Source organism: Oncorhynchus kisutch, linkage group LG8 (genome assembly GCF_002021735.2).
Source record: "Oncorhynchus kisutch isolate 150728-3 linkage group LG8, Okis_V2, whole genome shotgun sequence".
NCBI lineage: Eukaryota > Metazoa > Chordata > Actinopteri > Salmoniformes > Salmonidae > Oncorhynchus > Oncorhynchus kisutch.
Window position 1 is genome coordinate 74,620,882 of NC_034181.2, and position 23,938 is coordinate 74,644,819.

A 23,938-nucleotide genomic window follows, 5' to 3' on the forward strand; every position below is an offset into this window, starting at 1 on the left:
TCAGAGGAGACAGTGTGAATCAGGCCTTCATTGTCAAATTGCTGCAAAGAAACCACTACCTAAGGACACCAATATGAAGAAGAGTCTTGATTGGGCCAAGAAAAACGCGCAATGGACATTAGACTGGTGGAAATGTGTCCTTTGGTCTGTAGTCCAAATGAGAGATTTTTGGTGCTGCTGTGTCTTTGAGAGACGCAGTGTGGGCTCTCCGCATGTCTATTTCCCACCGTGAAGCTTGGAGGAGGAGGTGTTATGGTGGGGGTGCTTTGCTGGTGACACTGTCTGTGATTTATTTAGAATTCAAGGCTAATTCTAGGCTATTAGCTGGCTATTTGAAGAATCTCAAATATAAAATATATTTAGATTTGTTTAACACTTTTTTTGGTTACTACATGATTCCATATGTGTTATTTCATAGTTTTGATGTCTTCACCATTATTCGACAATGTAGAAAATAGTACAAATAAAGAAAAACCTTTGAATGAGTAGCTGTTTTAAAACTTTTGACCGGTAGTGTATATGACAGAGTCATAGACCGTTTCGGCAACAAAAAGGAGAGGGGGTTGGCATTGGCGTTTCTCTTCAAGTAGGATGAGTCAACATGTTTTTTCTACTTATGCACACACAGAGAGACAGACATACACAAACACAAACAGAAATCAGTAACATAGACAGCCACATGATTTTTAGCTTACATTGATTGGACTAAATTGTTTTTGGAATCTTTTAGTTGTTACTGTATTAGACTATGCAGAGGTGATTTGATGAAGTTGAAATGGTGCTGGAATAGTGGATCCAGCTCCTGTTTTCTTTGTGATTTGCGGTAACTCTTCGGTATTCTAAATCAATAGTAGTTTAGTAGTCCGAAAAAATGTTGGAAACATTAACTTGATCATGCTTTATGATATGTCACTGTTTGTTGCATGCAATAGGCTTTGTGGACTCCACTGGGCAGATGTTGCTCTCCGATTTTGTGATGAAACAAAGTTGTTGTTGAATTTATTCTGCCACTGTGTCTTCTTATTGTCTCAACCTTAGGCCTATATATCATGGTGTCAAGGCATATGAACTATCAGGTTATAGAGCAAACAACCAGGTTGTAATATGGCTTTTTTCTGCCTTGGCTTCCCCAGTGATTTTAACTATGCTCCGCTACTGAGCCCAACCAATATCCAAACGGAGATTCACTGGGAAAAAAAATCTGACATTGATTGATTTATCCAGAGCCCACGGTTGTCACAAGGCTGCACGAAACAGCTGACCACACACGTGTAGGTTATTGCTTTAAATGGGGAAGGGAAATACTTATTAGTCAGTTACATTGAATGAATCAGAGAGGTGCGGGTGGCTGCCTTAATCGACATCCATGTCATAAGCGTGGGGGAGCAGTTGTTGTTGGGGGTTAACTGCCTTGCTCAAGGGCAGAAGACTTGCCTAGTAAAATAAAGGCAACATTTTTAAAAAGCCTTATTTTTCCACCTTGCAGGCTCGGGGATTCAAACCCTCGACCTTTCGGTTACTAGCCCAACACTCTTAATCACTAGGTTACCTGCCACACATGTAAGCCGATTATAACAATTGGATGATTTTGGGAGTTTCAGTAAGCAACAATTCGATGCCTTCAATTGCATAATGTTTTATTTAACCTTTATTTAACTAGGCAAGTCAGTTATGAACAAATTCTTATTTACATTGACGCATTAGCCTTTATTCCAATATTTTCATCATTCAGTGATGTTTATTCACACAGTAATTCTGTATGGCTCCATCCAGTTGTGGTTCAGAAAACAATTCATATGGTGGGCTGTGCGAAGAGATGGGTGAAGTGACATGTCTCGCAAAGTTTAGAACTGCCAGGTGGATAGTAGTAACGTGCGCTGTCAGCCGCCCTTAAGAGTTTAAGAGTGTAGTGCGTGCCAATGCCACATCAGCATTACGGCAACATTTCATACTAAGCCGTAGGCAGAACATGACTAGATCGTTTGGCGGAAATAAAAGTAGGGGCTTTGTCGACGGAAATACCTTTCAGATATAAAGAAAAGTCGTCAAAAGTTTGGCGGGATGCTAAACTTGGACGGAAAAACGTTGTGGTTTGAAAGGTGTAATAGTTTGATGTTTTCCGTTATTAGACAGTTCCAGCTCTGACATGGTGGCGCAGGACAGGCAGCAGGAGGCCATGGAGGGGGTGAGTAATGCTTGTAACCCATTATACATCTCCTAAAGGCATGTAGTGGGCAGAACAACAGCTAGGCCAAGCACAGAGGTAGAGAGAGGGGATGAACCACCCATCAACCAGCCAAGCAAGCACTTTAAAACTGCAGGGTAGTCACCCTGAACAGACAACAATGAGTCATAGTAGCCCTGTCACTTATGTCAAAACAACAGACAAGAGCAGGGCTGCTAGAGCATGTCTGGCTGGGTGGGTGGGTGGGTAGGTTGAGGAGAGCTCATCTCATCTGCCCTCAGTCAACTCCCTGTAAGATGGTCTCTGGAGGTCTCTGGTTTGATTGATTTGATTGGCTTTATTTGGGAGGGAGGGACATGAAACAAGCAAATGGTTAAATAACTAGCATGTTGTGGCAGTGCGCCTTAGCACTCCATGTATGCACCATGTGACGGAGCTGGCCAATGTCCTATGCACATAGGCAGATAACACAAGTTCTCACAAATACTGTAGATCTTAACACACTACCACCACTTTCATTAGATGCAATAAATCCATTCTTCTTCGTTTCATGACCTCGGCCCATCCTTCTCTCAACCATACATTCTTAGCAAAGAAGTGGCTATCTAGAACCTTAAAGGGTTCTTTGGCTGTCCCCAAAGGAGAACCCTTTGAAGAACCCTTTTGGTTCCAGGTAGAACCCTTCTGGGTTCCATGTAAAACCCCTACATGGAACCCCAAAAGGTTCTACCTGGGACTAAAAAGGGTTCTCCTATGGGGCCAGCTCAGCTGAAGAACCCTGTGGTGCTTGTGTAAAGGATTGGAAAAACTTCCTCCCGATGCAGTTCCTGAGCAAAGTGATTCAGTAATCAGCTCCCCCATGCATTCTGTCCCACTGGTAGCCTACCTGTCAGAATGCTTCCAGATGTCCCTTTTCCCAGCAATCACCTTGATTAAGTCCCAGCTCTGATACATACTGCACCCAGAGTTCCAGACAAAAGACCACATCTATCCTCTGGGATCAAATATACAGTTGGGTCCGGAATTATTAGGACTCTTCATAAAGATTAGCAAAAAATATAGTTTATACTAATACAATTGCTCAGAGATTTTGTTAAGAAGTAATTTAATAAATCTTTAAAAGATAGGGGTCGAAATAACAGTATTGGATCCCCTGTTTTCAATACTCCAGAACCCTCCCTTTGCCAGGATAACCATACGGATCCTTTTTCTAAAATGTTTCATGAGATTGGAGAACAAATAAATACAATTTTATTTGACACATGCTTGGTAAACAGCTGTAGACTAATAGTGACTGAGCTAGTCTGACTGAGCGATGGTAGGCAGCAGCAGGCTCGTAAGCATTCAATCAAACAGCACTTTCATGCATTTTGCCAGCAGCTCTTCACTGTGCTTCAAGCATTGCGCTGTTTATGACTTCAAGCCTATCAACTCCCGAGATTAGGCTGGTGTAACCGATGTGAAATGGCTAGCTAGTTAGCGGGGTGCGCGCTAATAGCGTTTCAAACGTCACTCTCTCTGAGACTTGGAGTAGTTGTACCCCTTGTTCTGCATGGGTAACGCTGCTTCGAGGGTGGCTGTTGTCGATGTGTTCCTGGTTCGAGCCCAGGTAGGGGCGAGGAGAGGGATGGAATCTATACTGTTACACTGGCGATACTAAAGTGCCTATAAGACCATCCAATAGTCAAAGGTATATGAAATACAAATGGTATAGAGAGAAATAGTCCTATAAATACTATATTAACTACAACCTAAAACCTCTTACCTTGGTATATTGAAGTCTCATGTTAAAAGGAACCACCAACTTTCATATGTTCTCATGTTCTGAGCAAGGAACTTAAACGTTAGCTTTTTTACATGGCATATATTGCACTTTTACTTTCTTCTCCAACACGTTGTTTTCACATTATTTAAACCAAATTGAACATGTTTCATTATTTATTTGAGGCTAAATGGATTTTTATTGATGTATAATATTAAGTTAAAATAAGTGTTCATTCAATATTGTTGTAACTGTCATTATTAGAATTTTTTTTTTTAAATGGCCGATTAATCAGTATCGGCTTTTTTGGGGCCTCCAATACTCGGTATCGGTATCGGTGTTGAAAAATCATAATCGGTCGACCTCTAATATGTACATACAATGCTTTCAGAAAGTATTGAGACCCCTTGACTTTTTCCACAATTTGTTACAGCTTTATTCTAAAATTGATTTTTTTTCTTCCCCTCATCAGTTTACACACAATATCCCATAATGACAAAGCAACAATCCTTATTTACATAAATATTCAGACCCTTTGCTGTGAGACTCGAAATTGAGCTCAGGTGCATCCTGTTTCCATTGATCATCCTTGAGATGTTTCTACAACTTGATTGGAGTCCACCTGTGGTAAATTCAATTAATTGGACATGATTTGGAAAGGCATCTACCTGTGTATATAAGGTCCCACAATTGACAGTGCATGTCAGAGCAAAAACCAAGCCATGAGGTTGAAGGAATTGTCCGTAGTGCTCCGAGACAGGATTGTGTAGAGGCACAGATCTGAGGAAGGGTACCAAAAAATGTCTGCAGCATTGAAGTTCCCCAAGAACACAGTGGCCTCCATCATTCTTTATGTTAGACAAATGGAACCACCAAGACTCTTCCTAGAGCTGGCCGCCTGGTCCAAACTGAGCAATCGGGGGAGAAGGGCCTTGGTCAGAGAGGTGACCAAGAACCCGATGGTCACTCTGCCAGAGCTCTAGAGTTTCTCTGTGGAGAACCTTCCAGAAGGACAACCATCTCTGCAGCACTCCACCAATCAGGCCTTCATGGTAGAGTGGCCAGACAGAAGCCACTCCTCAGTAAAAACGCACATGACAGCCTGCTTGGAGTTTGCCAAAATTCACCTAAAGGACTCTCTGGTCTGATGAAACCAAGATTGAACTCTTTGGCCTGAATGCCAAGCATCACGTCTGGAGGAATCCTTGCACCATCCCTATGGTGAAGCATAGTGCTGGGAGCATCATGCTGTGGGGATGTTTTTCAGTTGCAGGGACTGGTAGACTAGTCAGGATCGATGTAAAGATGAACGGTGCAAAGTACAGCGAGATCCTTGATGAAAACCTGTTCCAGAGCGCTCAGGATCTCAGACTGGGGTGAAGGTTCACCTTCCTACAGGGCAACGACCCTGAGCACACAGCCAAGACAACGCAGGAGTGGCTTCGGGACAAGTCTCTGAATGTCCTTGAGTTGCCCAGCCAGAGTACGGACTTGAATCTGATCAAACATCTCTGGAGAGACCTGTAGTAAATAGCTGTGCAGCAACACTCCCAATCCAACCTGACAGAGTTTGAGAGGATCTGCATAGTAGAATGGGAGAAACTCCCCAAATACAGGTGTGCCAAGCTTGTAGCGTCATACCCAAGAAGACTCAAGGCTGTTATTGCTGCCAAAGGTCCTTCAACAAAGTACTGAGTACTTGTGGGCTATTGTGTGTAGATTGAAGAGAAGAAAAAAACAATTTAATCCATTTTAGATTAAGGCTGTAACATAACAAAATGTGGGGGTCTGAAGTCAAGGGGTCTGAATACTTTCTGTATAGGAAGGATCTTAGACCATTCCTCCATACAGAATCTTTCCAGATCCTTGATATCCTTCGGCTGCACTTATGGACAGCCCTCTTCAATTCAAACAACAGATTTTCAATAGGGTTAAAGTCCGGAGACTGAGATGGCCATTGCAAACATTTAATTTTGTTTTGCACATAGGAAGATAAAAACACAAATACTACACACTACCACCACCATCATTAGATACAATAAATACATTCTTCCTAACTTCCTAACTTTGGCCCATCCTTCTCCCACAAACAAAATCATGTGGTGCACCAGGTTGGGTAGGTTACTTTCTAAATGTAATCCATTACAGTTACTAGTTACCTATCTAAAATTGTAATCAGTAACGTAACTTTTGGATTACCCAAATTTAGTAACGTAATCTGATTAAATTCAGTTACTATTAGATTACTTTCCCCTTTTAAGAGGCATTAGAAAAAGACAAAAATGTATGTTACCAATTGAACAACATCTATTGCAGGATAGATCAATGTTAAAGTTTACATAGCTGGCCATACATGGATGTAAAATTGTACTTTATGATGTGGTTATGTAGGCTTCTTCTAACCCATCGCTTTCTACTACATATAATAATACAAGTAAATTATATATTTACATGAATATATATATACAGTGCCTTGCGAAAGTATTCGGCCCCCTTGAACTTTGCGACCTTTTGCCACATTTCAGGCTTCAAACATAAAGATATAAAACTGTATTTTTGTGTGAAGAATCAACAACAAGTGGGACACAATCATGAAGTGGAACGACATTTATTGGATATTTCAATCTTTTTTAACAAATCAAAAACTGAAAAATTGGGCGTGCAAAATTATTCAGCCCCCTTAAGTTAATACTTTGTAGCGCCACCTTTTGCTGTAAGTCGCTTGGGGTATGTCTCTATCAGTTTTGCACATCGAGAGACTGAAATTTTTTCCCATTCCTCCTTGCAAAACAGCTCGAGCTCAGTGAGGTTGGATGGAGAGCATTTGTGAACAGCAGTTTTCAGTTCTTTCCACAGATTCTCGATTGGATTCAGGTCTGGACTTTGACTTGGCCATTCTAACACCTGGATATGTTTATTTTTGAACCATTCCATTGTAGATTTTGCTTTATGTTTTGGATCATTGTCTTGTTGGAAGACAAATCTCCGTCCCAGTCTCAGGTCTTTTGCAGACTCCATCAGGTTTTCTTCCAGAATGGTCCTGTATTTGGCTCCATCCATCTTCCCATCAATTTGAACCATCTTCCCTGTCCCTGCTGAAGAAAAGCAGGCCCAAACCATGATGCTGCCACCACCATGTTTGACAGTGGGGATAGGGTGTTCAGGGTGATGAGCTGTGTTGCTTTTACGCCAAACATAACGTTTTGCATTGTTGCCAAAAAGTTCCATTTTGGTTTCATCTGACCAGAGCACCTTCTTCCACATGTTTGGTGTGTCTCCCAGGTGGCTTGTGGCAAACTTTAAACGACACGTTTTATGGATATCTTTAAGAAATGGCTTTCTTCTTGCCACTCTTCCATAAAGGCCAGATTTGTGCAATATACGACTGATTGTTGTCCTATGGACAGAGTCTCCCACCTCAGCTGTAGATCTCTGCAGTTCATCCAGAGTGATCATGGGCCTCTTGGCTGCATCTCTGATCAGTCTTCTCCTTGTATGAGCTGAAAGTTTAGAGGGACGGCCAGGTCTTGGTAGATTTGCAGTGGTCTGATACTCCTTCCATTTCATTATTATCGCTTGCACAGTGCTCCTTGGGATGTTTAAAGCTTGGGAAATCTTTTTGTATCCAAATCCGGCGTTAAGCTTCTTCACAACAGTATCTCGGACCTGCCTGGTGTGTTCCTTGTTCTTCATGATGCTCTCTGCGCATTTAACGGACCTCTGAGACTATCACAGTGCAGGTGCATTTATACGGAGACTTGATTACACACAGGTGGATTGTATTTATCATCATTAGTCATTTAGGTCAACATTGGATCATTCAGAGATCCTCACTGAACTTCTGGAGAGAGTTTGCTGCACTGAAAGTAAAGGGGCTGAATAATTTTGCACGCCCAATTTTTCAGTTTTTGATTTGTTAAAAAAGTTTGAAATATCCAATAAATGTCGTTCCACTTCATGATTTTGTCCCACTTGTTGTTGATTCTTCACAAAAAATACAGTTTTATATCTTTATGTTTGAAGCCTGAAATGTGGCAAAAGGTCGCAAAGTTCAAGGGGGCCGAATACTTTCGCAAGGCACTGTATATAATTTATAAATCCAAAATAGATGTAGCAACTACAGATTGCCCCTTTAAGTCTATCAAAAGTGTACGAGTTTGAGCATGTGTCCATTAGGCCTATGGATTTTTTAATCAGCATGAATTAGATTGAGCAATAAAAGCACCACTTTTATTCCGTAGGCTGGGTTCTGCACTATGCAGCTGTTGTTCCGTAGGCTGGGATCTGCACTATGCAGCTGTTGCAAGAGCATATTTTTCGCTGGCTGTCCACTGGTTTCAAAAACAATGATTGATAGGCAGCATAAACTTCTTGAATTCAACCTTTATTTGGTTCAAATGCACATTTAGATTTGTGAACAGCCATCCACTATAACCCCAATACGTAAGGCACAAATGGCTAAATGAGAGAGCAGCAGTGTGATTCACATCAATGCACTATGTACATAGATATCAATAATAACTGATGTCCGTATCTCCGTAGACTACACCACTGCTGTCATCCACCTCCAAGTGTTTATTCAAGTTGGATCATCTTTGGATGCTGGCATCTTTGGATGCCAATGGATGCATTCGCACCATTGGAAGACATAGCTTGGACTGTAGCCTACAAAAACCTATTCCTGCTCTTTTCCTGTGATCTGTCCATCATAGTGGTCTCTGACTCGCTAAGGTGGAACAAACTTAAAATGGCTTTTTTCAATGCTGATTTGAATGTCATTGATTGTCATTGAATGTCATGTCAAATATTTTTTGGCGCAAACATTCTTTCTGAATTTAAAAGTAATCTTCGAAGTAATCATCTGTAATCTGATTACAATATTTTTGGTGGTAACATAACGGATTACAGTTTTTTATAATCCCTTATATGTAATGGATTACATGTAATCTGTTACTCCCCAACCCTGGTGGTGCATGCAGGGCTGTGACAACTTCCTCCCCATAGAGTTCAGCCACTGTTCCTGAGTAAAGTGCTTCAGTAATCAGCTCCCCCCATGCATTCTGCCACATTGGTAGCCTGTCTGTCAGAATGCTTCCAGATGTCCCTTTTCTCAGCCATCATCTTGATTAAGTCCCAGCTCTGTTTCAGCTCTCTTAGCACAAGCGTGTGGCTCTAAATTGCCGGGTGCTTCCGGGTGCTGCCGGGTGCTGGGTGCGCTGTAATAGAACATGCAACACTGCAGTCTCTACTGACTGAGTTGAGCCCAGTGGTGGTAGAGTGGGTGAAGGTGGATAGAAAGGCCATTAACACTGTACCTCTTTTGTCAACATGTTCCAGGAACGAACTCCAAACTCGCACAGTGATAGAGCCAACTTCAAATGGGATTGTGGAACCCCATATTTCACAGATTAAAGAGGGAAGAGAGATATCAGCAATCTGCAGCATCATTGTATATTATGGTAAAAGGATGGCACAGTGTCTGCTTGAAGAGGTACTGTATGTCCTTGGATTGGGTGACACCCAGTGCAGAGAGTGAGCCCAGGGGAGAAGGCAGTTCCCAACTGCCATTAACTGCTGTTCCCATGCAGTGTTTGAGTAAGGATGGACAGCAGTGCTGTCGAGGAGTAACTTCCTCATGTTAAAACACCACAGGACACTTCCAACCCCTTCTGTGACTCTCAAGAGTCACGCCAACATTTCAACACAACCTTTCCGGGGAGGAAAAGGGGTGACAGATGACTATGCAGAACAACACACTGTAGCCTAACTTCCTCATTCCTTCAACACTGACACTGTCTCCTATAATTCCTGGGTCCTTTCAGATTTGGTGCCTGTTTTGTTTTGGGAACAGAAGGCATCTGGGGATTGATCCAGTTTAGAGATAACAACACCGGGACTCTGAACTCCAAACAGATCTATTGTGATAGCAGTCTCGGTCTCCTTAGGGACGGGAGTTTGTAATTCCACACGACTACAAAGCCAACCTGCCGAAAGACGTCTAAGTGATTGCCTGGTTAATTAGCTCTGCGAAAAATGTTGTGTTGGAGAGTGCCGGCCCGGAAGCACAAAGGCTAAATAAATGTGAAATAAAAAGGCCACGTTGCTGTAATCTTACCCCCTGCCTTCTCAGCAGACGGCCTGAGTCTGGGGGTGCTCTGATCACAGGAAAGCTGTGTACTCTCTGATAATGGAGTTTGAGACATTCTACAGAATCACAGCACAGGCCTTTCAAATGTGTTTTTATGTTATTATTATACTCTTGAATCAGCTGATTGTCAAAGGTAGTTTGAAGATGAAACGCTGTGTCAATTAAAGTGATCTGCATTGGAAGTATGGCTGAAATAAACCACAACAATCACAATTACAGGCTTTTCTGATGTGTAGACATGAATACAAGCACGTGCATATGATTAAATATTGTTTCCTATTTGTTTATTTGGGAATGTCTAAAGTTATTTCACACAAGTATAAAATTGCCCCTCATCACCATGGAAACACTTTGAGATCTACATCAGAAAGACTGTACAATGGAAGCTCATGGTTTCAGTTTTTGTGTGGAAAAGTTATTTGACAGATTAATTTCAAACAGATATTCTGTCAGACTGATCTAAAGCTTCGGAATTTTAGAAATGTGAGATTTCTCCCAGAGCCAGGCAGCATCAAAAGAGATTGAACTCAGACTTTGCAAAATGTTCTCTCAAACACAGGCTACAGTCCCTCTTTACAAAATGTCCCTCTATACACATGCACCACCTTTTCTTGAAGATCATGAATATGGCTCTCACATTTCACATAACATCAGTTTGTACAGCTGGCTAACTTAATCATTAAAGGTCTCTGGGGAACCTTTAGCAATATCCATCATCTGCAGACTGAGTTCTATAATCCAACTGCTACATATTCTATAATACTGTCTGTAGGCTAATTTACAGGTGACCTCACTTTCACACAAAAATAGAGGAACGCTTTCTCTTCTATGCGGCTCCTGAGTTACTATGACGATAACTAAAATGAGAATTTGATGAGGGACGCACAAGGGATGCCAGGAGAGGCTCAGTCGGTCCTCTATTGTCTCTCACCAGGTGGTAGAGTGGGATACACAACATAACAATTGTTTAGTGTGGGCTCTTCTATTCTCCCTCCAAAAATATATTATCACATTTGGATACACATGGAGGAGAGGATCATGGTGTTTACAGTTTTTAGGGCGCTTGTTGATCAAGTGTTCCAACAAAGCGAGGCTTCTCTGTCATCATCCCCCTTTCGCCTGGTCTCAAACAGCTCAGCTAACACAATGGAGGTCCCAGCTCTGAGCTCTGAATCACAGCAAGCCAAAGTAATTAACATTGTACAAATTCTCTCGGCTCGCTTCGCTTCTAATGGTGGGGGACTTCAAAAAGCATCTCTGAGGTTTTTCAGAAAACAAACTTTGCCAGGCATTCTTTAGACGTCGCAGCGCCTTAGCCTGGAATCAAAAGGAGCCCTGGCGTCCTCAGCCAGCGGACAATCTCCCCTTTCATCTCCCTGAAGCTGTGAAGGAATGGACTGTGTCCTGCTATGGCCGTGAACTTGTACAGCTTAAAACTGGTGAGGGCCACGTTTTTTCAGAGGGTTTCAATGTTTTTTCTCTAAATCTTCTTAACTTTAAATGAAGTCCTTCAGCCTCTTGAAGATTCTGGAGCTTTCAAGTCACTATTCGTCTAGAGACGGACGGAAAATAGATCATTTGATCAAGCACAGTGGAGAACATAAATGTGGACGTTCAATCTCTCTGTCATCAGCATATTCAACTATCAGACATGACCTCGTCTTTTTAAATGAAGGAAGAAGTCACTTATAAGTTTATCTCCCTGCGACAACTTTGACATTGGGAAGTGATAGGGGAAGATAATGTTTGACTAACTTACTCTTCTTAATTATACACAACACTTGTGTAACTAAAGGACTATTAAGTTAACCAATCACCTACTGAGGAAACATTAGTCAACACAATTTAGCTAACAAGCCAATCACTTAGGGAACGTTTTCTTTCTCTCCTGTCATTTACTTGCCTGTTTGTTATTATCTTGCCGAAATTAGCATGGAGGTGTTATTGTGGTGGCCTAAGTGTTAAAGCACCAAGGTTCTGAGTACCCTGACTACCACAGGAACTTTTGGCTCTTGAGTACACACCCTGATAGGATAACACAATATCACGCCACATGACATCACCACTCACAGCTCAATCTGAAGAATCTGAAGTTCATTGGAATGCATGCTAGGACACCAGACCTGGGATCAAATACTATTTGAAATCTATCAATCTATTCTGCCTGGAGTGAAAGATGTTCAGGGTTTTCCTTCTTGTGACTGTTCTATTGGTTCCATTGAGCCAGGGAAGCTCATTGAAGCCCAGATAACAACACATTTGAAATGATTTTGAATAGTATTTGAACCCAGGTCTGTTCGACACTGATGGATGTCATTCCCCCACATGTTCACACCGGGATCCAGGAGCACCACAAAGCCTCAGATAAGGTTTTGAATTTCCCTGTGTGTGAATGTGGAGATATGGGGCTCAGTGGATTCAACCCAACAGCTGGTGTGTGTGTGTGTGTGTGTGTAGTGTGTGTGTGTGTACTGCGTGTGTGTGTACTGTGTGTGTGTGTGTACTGTGTGTGTGTGTGTGTACTGTGTGTGTGTGTGTGTACTGTGTGTGTGTGTGTGTGAACTGTGTTCCTCCAGGCATGAGAGCTGCTACAGTATGCATCTCCATTGATCTCACTCAACTGGACCAAAGCCATGCAGGTGATAGAATTCAGGGGTATTCACGCATTCCTCTCTAGTATGTGCAGTTTTCATGATAGGCCTACTGTAAATGTGTTGAATTTAGTAGATGTACCCTATCTTCCAATGGTCGATTGCCCAGATATTCATCATTGAAGTAACTGTGGTGGGAATAAGCATAACATGTTGTCTACTACATCGACTACATGCCACTGGCATAACCAGGTCTGTCCCTCCGTGCTTGGACCACTGACCTCAGCAATCAGGGGTATCCCTCACAGGTCCCTCAGTGGTGCTAAACTGGGCTTGTGTGGTGCTACGCTCCATCACTGGGCTTGGGCAGACCGAACAGGACGATGGGCCGGCTCTCTCTGCTGCTCAGGGAGCTCCAGACAAAACCGTTCTTCTTTTCATCTGCTAAGCCACTTGGCCCATGGATGAAGGGATGGAGTGGGAGAGGGAGAGAGAGGTATAGAGACGGATAGAGCAGACAGGGGGAAGAAAGGGAGAGAAAGAGAGGCTTCTGGGAGATGGCAGGATTCCTGCCCTCTCTCCTCCTGCATTTGTCCTCAGCACCCTTGGTCCTGATTCACCATGAATTCTTTGGCACGCTTTGGTACTGCTTAATTTACATGTATGCCAACAGGCTTTTAATGTATTTAAAACTTGGAAGATGTTCAAAGGAAACCATAATTCCTCTGAAATGGGCCTTTTGAAGGCTTTATCTTGTTCTTTCTCTTCTGGCTAATCTTAGAGCCCCTCAGCATGCCAGAGCAATTTTTCTAATGCCAATTAAGCTAGACATTAGCATAAAAACAGCTTTTAACTTAATTTAAAAATATTTATTTTTCAGAAACTAGAGAAGGAGAACGATGTTGAATGGACACTTATTTACACTCCAAACAAATGTCTAAGGTGTTTTACCATTAACAACTTAAGTGAAAGAAAGTGGTCTGTCTTTTGTCTTCATTGTTGTTATTCAGGCGAATGAGGGAAATTAGGGTCGAAAATTTTCCACAATTAATAACAACTCGACACATTTTCTGCTAATGAGAAGTCTCTATGGTGAGACATCACAAATTCAGCTTTCTGTTCAAATGAAGGTTATGCTATAAATGCAGAACATGTTGGCAGCCTCGTTCATTCAATTCTCTCCAGAAATGTTGTAATTGCCATACAGTTGTGTTAGGAATCAATTAATTACCATTAGGGCTGCACTCCAAAGACCAAGCGAAACACACGGCTGAAAATGGTTTCATTAGCCATAAATGTGCAAATGTGACCCAGAGGACAATCATAAATTCTTTGCAGATTTTTCGCATATTTGTCTGGAAGTTGAAAGCAGTTGAAAGCATAGCGCTTCCTTCAGTGAGGAGCTGGGAACATTCCTCTCTCAGGGAGAGACAGACGTGGTCCAGGGTAGAGGCAAGGCAACACTGTGGGAACTGTCCCTGCTGCCTTTACTGGGCTCTTTCTTGTCAAAGAAGCTGCCAAACTTGGGGCCCAAAGAATTTGAAGTCTACAGAATTGTCCGTGCAACAGCTGTTGAATGAATCAATTAACTAACAGCACTTAGGCTATGGTGTGTGGGTTATTTAGATGATGACAAATGGCTTCATTAAAGCAACACTTTCCCAGTACGATAGATCCCTTTTGGATAACTTACTTTGCTATTGTTTATTTAGTCAGGAGTTGAATATAGAGAAAATAAACTGGACAACCTTACCAGACTAAGTTGTCACAGGTACCAAGGTGAAATGGACTGAGTGAGAACAGAACAGGTTTCTCCGGTTAGGTTTTCAATCAGTTGAGAGGGCTTTAAGTTAACTGAGGCAGGGTGGGAACAATTTCCTGAATTAAGTCGACAGTGTTGGTAACACATTTTTGAGTGAAGCACGATGACAGGGAGCAGGTTTCTGAAAAGAGAAGTGGTGGGGTTGAGATTGTTTTTGAGATGCATAGACAGCCTAGTCTTTACTCTCTATATTGTGGTTTAGTCTTGTTATCCAGTTCTTTAATCACCATCCCTCCCTATGCCACCGCTCCACTAGAGTGACTACTCTGCGTTGCTTTGTTGCTGTCCAAGAGTTGCGTTAGTCATTGGCTACAGAGCTACGGTAAAGCACTGTTATTGTGAGTCTCAGCCCTATCCTTCTGCAGCTCAGAGCAGAGCATTGAGAATCACAGCAAAGACAAGAGAGACTTTAAAAGGTAAAACACATAAAAATGGGCTGTCATCCTGTCTGAGAGAAAGCCAAAGGAATACAAGAACAAACAAGATAATTTGCAAACTTCATAATTTTCTTGAAAGGAAATACAGTACTCTTCCTGTCCTGAAGTAAAAGACAGAGAGAAAGAGAGCGAGAAAGAGAGAGAGAAAGAGAGAGAGGGGGGGGGAGAGAGAGAGAGAGAGGGGGAGAGAGAGAGAGAGAGAGAGAGAGAGAGAGAGAGAGAGAGAGAGAGGGGGGAAGAAAAAAGTGTGAGTGCAACCCATTAGCTGCTAGTCATCCACACTGATCGTCAGTATTAGAAAGTGCTTTTAACTCTGCTGGCTGTCAGCAGCTTTGGCAGCTTGGAAGAGCTTAGCTTCTAGTCTGAATCTTAGTGAGAGGGAGGGCTGTGGTCGGCAGTGACAAAATCAGTTTGAACTTTTGCGTGGAGGATCTGTGAAAAGGAGTTTTGGATCAAAGCTGCCTAAGTGGGCCAGAATTACCTTGACCATCTGAGAACAGTCACATTTTGAAGAGAGGGAAAGCTAATCTGCAATATGGAGGGTAGATTAACATTTGCAGAGAAGATCCCTCCCAAAGAACACCAGCTTCAAAGCAGAAAGTCTGGAATATCCCCCCTTCTTCTTCCACTTTCTACTCACAGTGTTCATTTGATCATTTAATTGGTGATCTCCCTTGTGTCTAGAGAGGCACCTTCCAGTGTTTGGAGACAGACTCCAGGGCCCAGTCTGCTTTACTTTTCCAAATGAAATACAGAGACAAAACCAATGTTTATTTTGGTCTTTTGAATATGAATGTACTCAAAACCACTCATGGTGTATGTGTGTGTGTGTGTGTTAATGTGTGAAAGGAAGGACCAGACTGAGAGAGGTATGCTGCCTGCTCTCAGAGAGCTGATATGGTGGTTAGTTCAGGGCCCTGATGTTTTTCTCTTCTGTTGATGCATCACATCCTGAGCGCCCTTGAACAGAAGATACTTTGAGCTCAGTTGACATATGCAATAGGCCAGAGACAGTGTTATTTTGTGCGAACATATTTACAGCTCATGTTCATAATTGATCCTTTGTAATTGATTGGACTGAACCATAGGTTTAAATTGTTGATATAGCAGATACCGGGTAACGTTATCAAATTAAATCTGACTAGGTCCTGCTAATTATATACAGTGACCAGCAATCTCATTTCTTGACACTTTCTCCTTCCCTCCCTCTTTCTGTCTGCTCTCTCACATGACGTCCTTATAAAAACACAACTTTCCTGTACTTATTCCATTCCCTCGTCGGTCACCTTCTTTATGCATAATGTGAAATATGAACAGTGTATCAGCCTAATTCTGAACTGGCTGCAGCAGTAACGAGACAGGGCAGATGGGAGCACTGTTTGGGCACTGCTTGAGCAAATTAGGAAAGGAAAGAAGCCATAATGGATTACTATCAGACCCCAAAAACACTTTTGACCAGTGGTTCAACTTCAGACTCTGTATTTTAGAGGGAAAAAAATTATTGAGAGAGAAAATACATATTTCCTTTCATTTGCTCTGAGGGAAGTTTCTGCTCCTCCTTGCCTTGGCGTGTGAAATCTAGACCAGTTAGCACATCAGTTATTTACACTAAACACCATTAGCTAGCCATAGATCCTTCTTCGTTAATTATGTTTCTTAAGAAATGTACAAGTTGTCGTATCGCAAACAAGGTGATCTGTCGCTATAAGGAAGGATTTGCAGTTGGAGTTTGTTGAATTTTCCATGGTGTCTGAGTTCATTTGCAGGGGTGATTTTCGATCTAACCTATGCTGGTCTAATTTCAGCCAGGCTATTGGTATATGTGAAATAGTCCTTTAAAGGCGGCCTGCGTTTGAAGCCCGCTGCTCTGGGGTTTTCAAAGCTGCAGCTGTTTTGATGGTGGATGACAGCTATAATTAATGTTTGTTTTGGCATCGAGTTCCACAGTCCTTTCATGCAAATGTCCTGCATGCAGTGAAATGGGTCATGACAGCGCTGGGTGGTACAGAGCAGTTTGTGTTTTACCAGGATGGAGCAAAGTGCTTAATGAGGAGCATTTACATTTTATATCGTAGAGACCTCAAAAACAAAACACAACACAAAAGGCAGCTTTGTTATTACTTAGTGCTCAAAGGGCTTCCACAAAGGCTAAACACAACTGACTTGGCTTTGATGAGATAAATAGAACGATGGATAATTAGCTGTCACATTGACATATAACATAAATTAATAGAGAGCCTGTTATAATCATCCTCTATTTAACTGAATCAGCAGGAAGAGAGGATATTTCACCATGAGAATGAGGCAGGCCTGACCCAATGACCTTGTGAGCAGCAGTATAATCATAATATTGACTTGCGCTGTAATTACCTTTGATACACATCTGCAGTTCCTCTTTATGAGATCTGAACGAGGGACGTTTTTTTATTTTCTCGCTGTAGGTATCTGACGTGATAGTGTTTGTGTGTGTGTCAGTGTGTGTGTCTTTCCCCCTTTTGCTGTCGTTTCCACAGCTCTCTGAGGGGAGGTTGTGCTGCTACGTCTGCTGTGGCTGTGGCCTACTAGAGACCTGCTGCAGCCTTTCAGACATTCCGTCTCACTGCACGTTTCCCCCGCCACGCCCCTCTATCCTCCCCTTCATCCCTCCATCCTCTTTCCACGGCAGAGCCAACACTGACATCACCGGGGAGGCATGTTGGCTGGGGCTGGGGCTCTTTGGGTCTGCTTCCAATTACGACCCTGCACTAGGACTACCTCCTCGACCCCTTGACGGGAAAATGTCAAACTGTTATGAAACCAGGAGGAAAAACCTGAGACCAAGAGAAAACAAACCGCCGACGAGCCCCACCAGCAGGTTCAGAGTCCGACAGGCAGACAGGCAGGCTGAGAGACATTCATGTGGTCCTCTATCAACACTCAACGCCACTCAAATATTGGACATCTACAATATAAAGGGCCAGGCATTACAGAATATTGTCTGTAGCGTGCAGTGGTGTTAGGGAGTTATGGTTAGATATGGGGAAAGTAGGATGAGCTGAAATAGGACAGGTCAGGATTGAGCACCAGTACAGTAAGACCATGGGATTAATGCCCTTCACATGTGTTATCTCTGATCTCAGTCTCTGTGACTGTGTTCCAAATGACACACTATTCCATATGTCATGCACTACTTTAGACCAGGGCCCATAGGGCTCGGATCAAAAGTAGTGCACTATATATAGGATGTGTAAGAATCATAGGGCAGGCCTGTTTGTCCTGTACTTGAACCCTGTGCAGTTCTGGTCGTCCTGTGCAATGAAATAAACCCTGAGAAGCCATCAAAATACAATGGTCAAAACAAAAACATTCAAAAAGACCCTGGCATTCTTGCATTTTTGTCTCCCACCATGTTGTTTTTCGAGTCCGTTATACTGTATACGTTACATTCTTAGTCTCGGCTGACATATTTCGTCCCATTTTCTTTTTTGGACCTCTGCAATGTTTTAAAAAGCATTCCTCAGATTTCAGAAATTTGTACTGAGGGCAGAGAACATTCTTAATCATGGATTAAGCTCCACTAACATTGGGAGGCCATGGTTCTTTCAGTTTATACAGGACATCAAGCATAAATGTTGATACGGTAGATAAAACATACTACAGATGAAATGTAAATACCTGGCTGTCAAGAATATCAGATATCAAACCAACAGTTTCCTATAGCTAGTAGAAGATGTGGTGGATTTAAACACATTTTGACATTGTCATAAAGATGAACACTTCTTGTACAGGCAGAACATTGGTTTACAGTACAAAGAGAAAGGAATACCAGAGTTGAGATTGAAAACCATTGTTGAATATAGACCAGAGCTTCCCTTATATCACTGTAGGTGGTGTAAAGCTACATTTCTTTAGTATTGTTGTGGCAGAATTGGAGTGAGCTGTTGTACAGTGCCTTGCAAAAGTATTCATCCCCCTTGGCATTTTTCCTATTTTGTTGCATTACAACCTGTAATTTAAATGGATTTTTATTTGGATTTCATGTAATGGACATACACAAAATAGTCCAAATTGGTGAAGTGAATTTAAAAAAATAACATGTTTACATTTTTTATTTTTTATTACCTTCCGAAGTCACATAGTTAGTTAAATAAAGTCCACCTGTATGCAATCTAAGTGTCACATGATCTGTCACATGATCTCAGTATATATACACCTGTTCTGAAAAGCCCCAGAGTCTGCAAGTGGCACCACCAAGCAAGTGGCACCATGAAGACCACAGAGCTCTCCAAACAGGTCAGGGACAAAGTTGTGGAGAAGTACAGATCAGGGTTGGGTTATAAAAAATATCAGAAACTTTGAACATCCCACAGAGCACCATTAAATCCATTATTAAAAAATGGAAAGAATATGGGGGGGGGGAATAGTTATGCACGCTCAAGTTAGATTTTCTTATTGTCTTATTTCTTGTTTGTTTCACAAGAAAAAATATTTTGCATCTTCAAAGTGGTAGGCATGTTGTGTAAATCAAATGATACAAACCCCCCAAAAATCTATTTTAATTCCAGGGTCTTAAACAACAAAATAGGAAAAATGCCAAGGGGGGTGAATACTTTCGCAAGCGACTGTAACTGCTCATGTGTATGCTCTGCTCTGTGTTGAACTGTGATGTTATGCATGTCATAGACTCCTGGCACTCTAACACAAGGCCATTGTGTTCTGGAACTGTTGCTTGTATAAAATAGCTGTTGTTTAACAATATGATTGTATTGTTACCTCCCACTATATAAGGGACATGTAACCGTTTATTCTGCGATCAGAGAGGGATCTACCTTGCAGCTGATTGTGTGTAGATTCACTATTCTAATTATAAATGAGTCTCTGACTAACCTTTGGATTGAGTTTTCCACAACAGTACGCAGCATGACAATACGTCAATGTAACAGCAAGTTACTTAGAAACAGGGCTTTAGTAAAGAGGTGAATTGAAACCATCCAACGGCTTGCCTGTATAATCCTGGTCCACAGGCATGGCGATGCCTTCACTCTGATAAGACTAAGTGGGTGAAGTAACTGTAGTGTGAAGTAAGTAGCTGGCACACACAGTGTTTTCACAGGTGATTGTAAAGGCTGTTGAGTTAAAGCATGGAGGGTGGTGTTGAGACCTATATGCTGTCCAGATGTCTCTCAACATGCGGGGGAGACTGGCAGGGTTAGAGGCCCCTGGTACGGCCTTGACCCGGCGCGCCTCTCCTCAGCTGGGAGGAGCTGGACAGCATCACTGCTTCAGAGAGAACCAGGCGGACTTCATTAACATCTACTTTAGAATACCCTTGTCGATGTCCAGTCTTTTGAGATGGATGATCTCCATGTCTGGAATGAGTCCAATAAGCATAAGGTTTTAGAAATGTCCTTGACATTGTGAATCCATTCATGTCATATTACCATGTCAGGTAAAAGCTAACTGAGGATTGTGCAGAGTCCAGCGAGAACAATATCTGCCACTTTCATTTCCCCACCCCTTTAACTTTCTCTGTCTCGGCCCCCTTCTCTTCCCTCTTAGTCTCCTCCCACCTCTCCCCTAATCTCCCGCCCGCCCTCTCAATTCAATTCAATTCAATTCAAGGGGCTTTATTGGCATGGGAAACATATGTTAACATTGCCGAAGCAAGTGAAGTAGATAATATACAAAATTGAAATAAACCATAAAAATGAACAGTAAACATTACACTCACAGAGGTTCCAAAAATAATAAAGACATTACAAATGTCATATTATGTATACAGTGTTGTAACGATGTACAAATGGTTAAAGTACAAAAGGGAAATTAAATAAGCATAAATATGGGTTATATTTATAATGGTGTTTGTTCTTCACTGGTTGACCTTTTCTTGTGGCAACAGGTCACAAATACTGCTGCTGTGATTACACTCTGTGGTATTTCACCCAATAGATATGGGAGTTTATCAAAATTGGATTTGTTTTCTAATTATTTGTGGGTTTGTGTAATCTCTGGGAAATTTGTGTCTCTAATAAGGTCATACATTTGGCAGGAGGTTAGGAAGTGCAGCTCAGTTTCCACCTCATTTTGTGGGCAGTGTGCACATAGCCTGTCTTCTCTTGAGAGCCAGGTCTGCCTATGGCGGCCTTTCTCAATTGCAAAGCTATGCTCACTGAGTCTGTACATAGTCAAAGCTTTCCTTAAGTTTGGGTCAGTCACAATGGGTAGGTATTCTGCCACTGTATACTCTCTGTTTAGGGCCAAATAGCATTCTAGTTTTCTCTTTTTTTTGTTAATTCTTTCCAATGTGTCAAGTAATTATATTTTTGTCTCTCTCTCCCTCTCTCTTTCCTCCACATCTAGACTCACTTCCCATCTCTCTCCCTTCACTGTCTTGGAGCAGAGAACAGAAGCCACCTCCCCTTCGGCAGCAGCATTTCATGTGGGATTGTTTCATTCCACTCAACTGGGGCAGCAGGTAGCCTAGTGGTTAGAGCCTAGTGGTTAGTGCATTGGGCCAGTAACCGAAAGGTTGCTAGATCAAATTCCGAGCTGATAAGGTAAAAATCTGTCGTTCTGCCCCTGAACACTGTTCCTAGGCTGTCATTGTAAATAAGAATTTGTTCTTAACTGACTTGCCTGGTTAAATCAAATAAAAATGATATCCACCAGTGTTCTCTGCAGCATGCATTTTCCCAGAGCACAACCAAAAGCCTAGCTGGCGTTAAGTAAGATGACATCATTGGCCTCACAGACCGGACCCCCATTCACCGTCCATACCCCAACCCCCAACCTCACCCCCACGCCTGGACAAAGGGAACCCAGCACAGCTGAGACAGAGGCCAGGGCTATCTGCCAGACCCTCCCCCCTGCAGCTTTACCCATAACTTCATTGGGGAGATGAATTGTCTCATTGTGTGTATCCAACTGCCCAGCTCACAGGAGAAGAGAGGGTAGAACAGTGTGGAGCCATGCTCGCTGGACATCAGGGCATCATGCAGTGACCCGGCTTCAAGGGTCAGTTCACACAGTGTTTAAAAAACATCTCATGTAACGGATCACTGGATCACCCGCTTCTTTCATTAGGACTCAGAGGGATCCTCTCTCTACAATATCCTGAGGAGCCTGAGTTCCATCATAATGGTTGATATTTGGTAAGTGTAGCTAAATAGTTGTTTTTTACAATAATGATAATTGTCAAATCACATTCACGTCCAAATTATGTAAAGTGCAGTGAAACTTGTCTTGGTAGAGGAATTGCTCCATCCACGACCGTAAGGCCCACCAGCAGTCGGTGAAGACAGTCCAGTACATCACTGGGACCGTGCTCCCACCCGTCCAGGACATCTACTCGAAACGGTACCTGAGGAAGGCACACAGTATCATCAATGACCCCACACACCCCAGCCACGAGCTGTTCTCTTCCTTACCATCGTGGAGAGGGTATCGGAGCATGAGGTCTGATACCAACAGGCTCAAAGACAGTTTCTATCTACCAGCCACCAGACTGCTGAACACTTGAACTGGACTGACCACCTGCTCTGATTCTCCACACCTAGCACACATGCACACTTCTCATGCACACACCCACAGACATACACACACATCACAACTGCTTCTACCAGACTCTTATTATACTGCTCTGTTTATACACTGCACCCCCCCCCCCCTTCCCCAATACACATGTAGATATTGGACTAATATTTGTTTCTTCCTGTATTATACTGATGCTAAAATATTTATTATATTCTACTGAGCCATTTATTTAATGTTCGTAATTGTATATTTTATTATTTCTTATTGTTGTTGCATTGTCGAAGGAACCTGCAAGTAAGCATTTAATTGGACGATGTATACCGTGTGTTCAAGTTAGGCTACCCCAGTTATCCAAATGTTCAAATGGGGGGAAATTAAAGATTGACACATTTTAGGTGTGCAGTATCAAACCTTGACATGTCAGTTAAAGATTTCCTCGCCAAGGGCATCTGAGGCTTGTAGGCTCATCTCATGGGTTAAGTTCTGTTTGTGTCTCTTGTGTTTAATTAACATAAGTGCCATTAGTGAAATAGATGCTCCAATGACTTTTTCCCTTCCGAGGATGGACATCAATTCAGGCAATTTATGTTCCATTCATATTATTGAACATACTGTATACACTGTTTGTAGGTTACTTTGTGTAGTGAAAGGAGATTGCTTGGAGATAAAGGTTAATAATGGATGGATTGAATCTTGACCACAGTCATCTGCCTTTGTCTTCATTACTTCATTACTGTAGAGAGTCATTCAAGCATTTCAACTGGCTCATATACTGTACACTTTGAGTCAGAAAGAGTGGTATAGAGAGTGGTATAAAATCTGTTTTAATATTTGCTCATTGTAACATGCTGTCATTTAAACATTTTATGGGGGTTGAAATCAGCCTATAAATATGTCTTTTATTGTTTTTCTTCTACAATGTCCTTGTTCCTGCTTCTCTAGCTCAGTAACCACAGGCATAATTCTGGTGGGATGGCTACGAGCCAACTCAGAAATGTTTTATTGTTGTGGGAAAATGATTTTAAGTGCTTGTTTTACAATGCTGCTTGGGGCATGCCTATTTCTGCTGACAGTACTGCGTGAGCAGCAGCTTTTGTCTGGCGAAACTATACGTTTTTAAAGAACTGTTGAAGTAAACAAATAAAACAGAACAATGTCAAACCGCTCTGTTGCATAGAATATTTCTGCAGTAGGCCTTCAGCCAGACCCATTTAAAAAAAGTATAGGTCTGCTATGTTAGTGCGGTGTGTTTTTACAGTGATATGGCCAGGGTTAGTTATAATGTTGCCAGGTTAGTAAGGACATCTACCCTCCGGTTATGTGTCATGGAGACCAGCCAGACAGTGGGACATTGCTGCACCATAGGTGACCAACCATGGGCATTGAGTCATAGTCTGTGTCTCATTTACAGTGCCTTCGGAAGGTATTCAGACCACTTGACTTTTTCCAACTTTCTGTTACGTTACAGCCTTATTCTAAAA

The 23,938-nt window shown here is 42.1% G+C and overlaps 1 long non-coding RNA gene across 1 annotated transcript; it reads left to right on the forward strand.

Moving 5' to 3' along the window:
- The first annotated feature begins 21,514 nt into the window (after positions 1-21,514).
- On the forward strand, positions 21,515-23,622 carry LOC116374885 (uncharacterized). The gene is made up of 2 exons (XR_004210907.1): positions 21,515-22,075; positions 22,174-23,622. It is a non-coding gene; the product is annotated as an uncharacterized LOC116374885 (long non-coding RNA).
- The last annotated feature ends 316 nt before the right edge of the window (positions 23,623-23,938 follow it).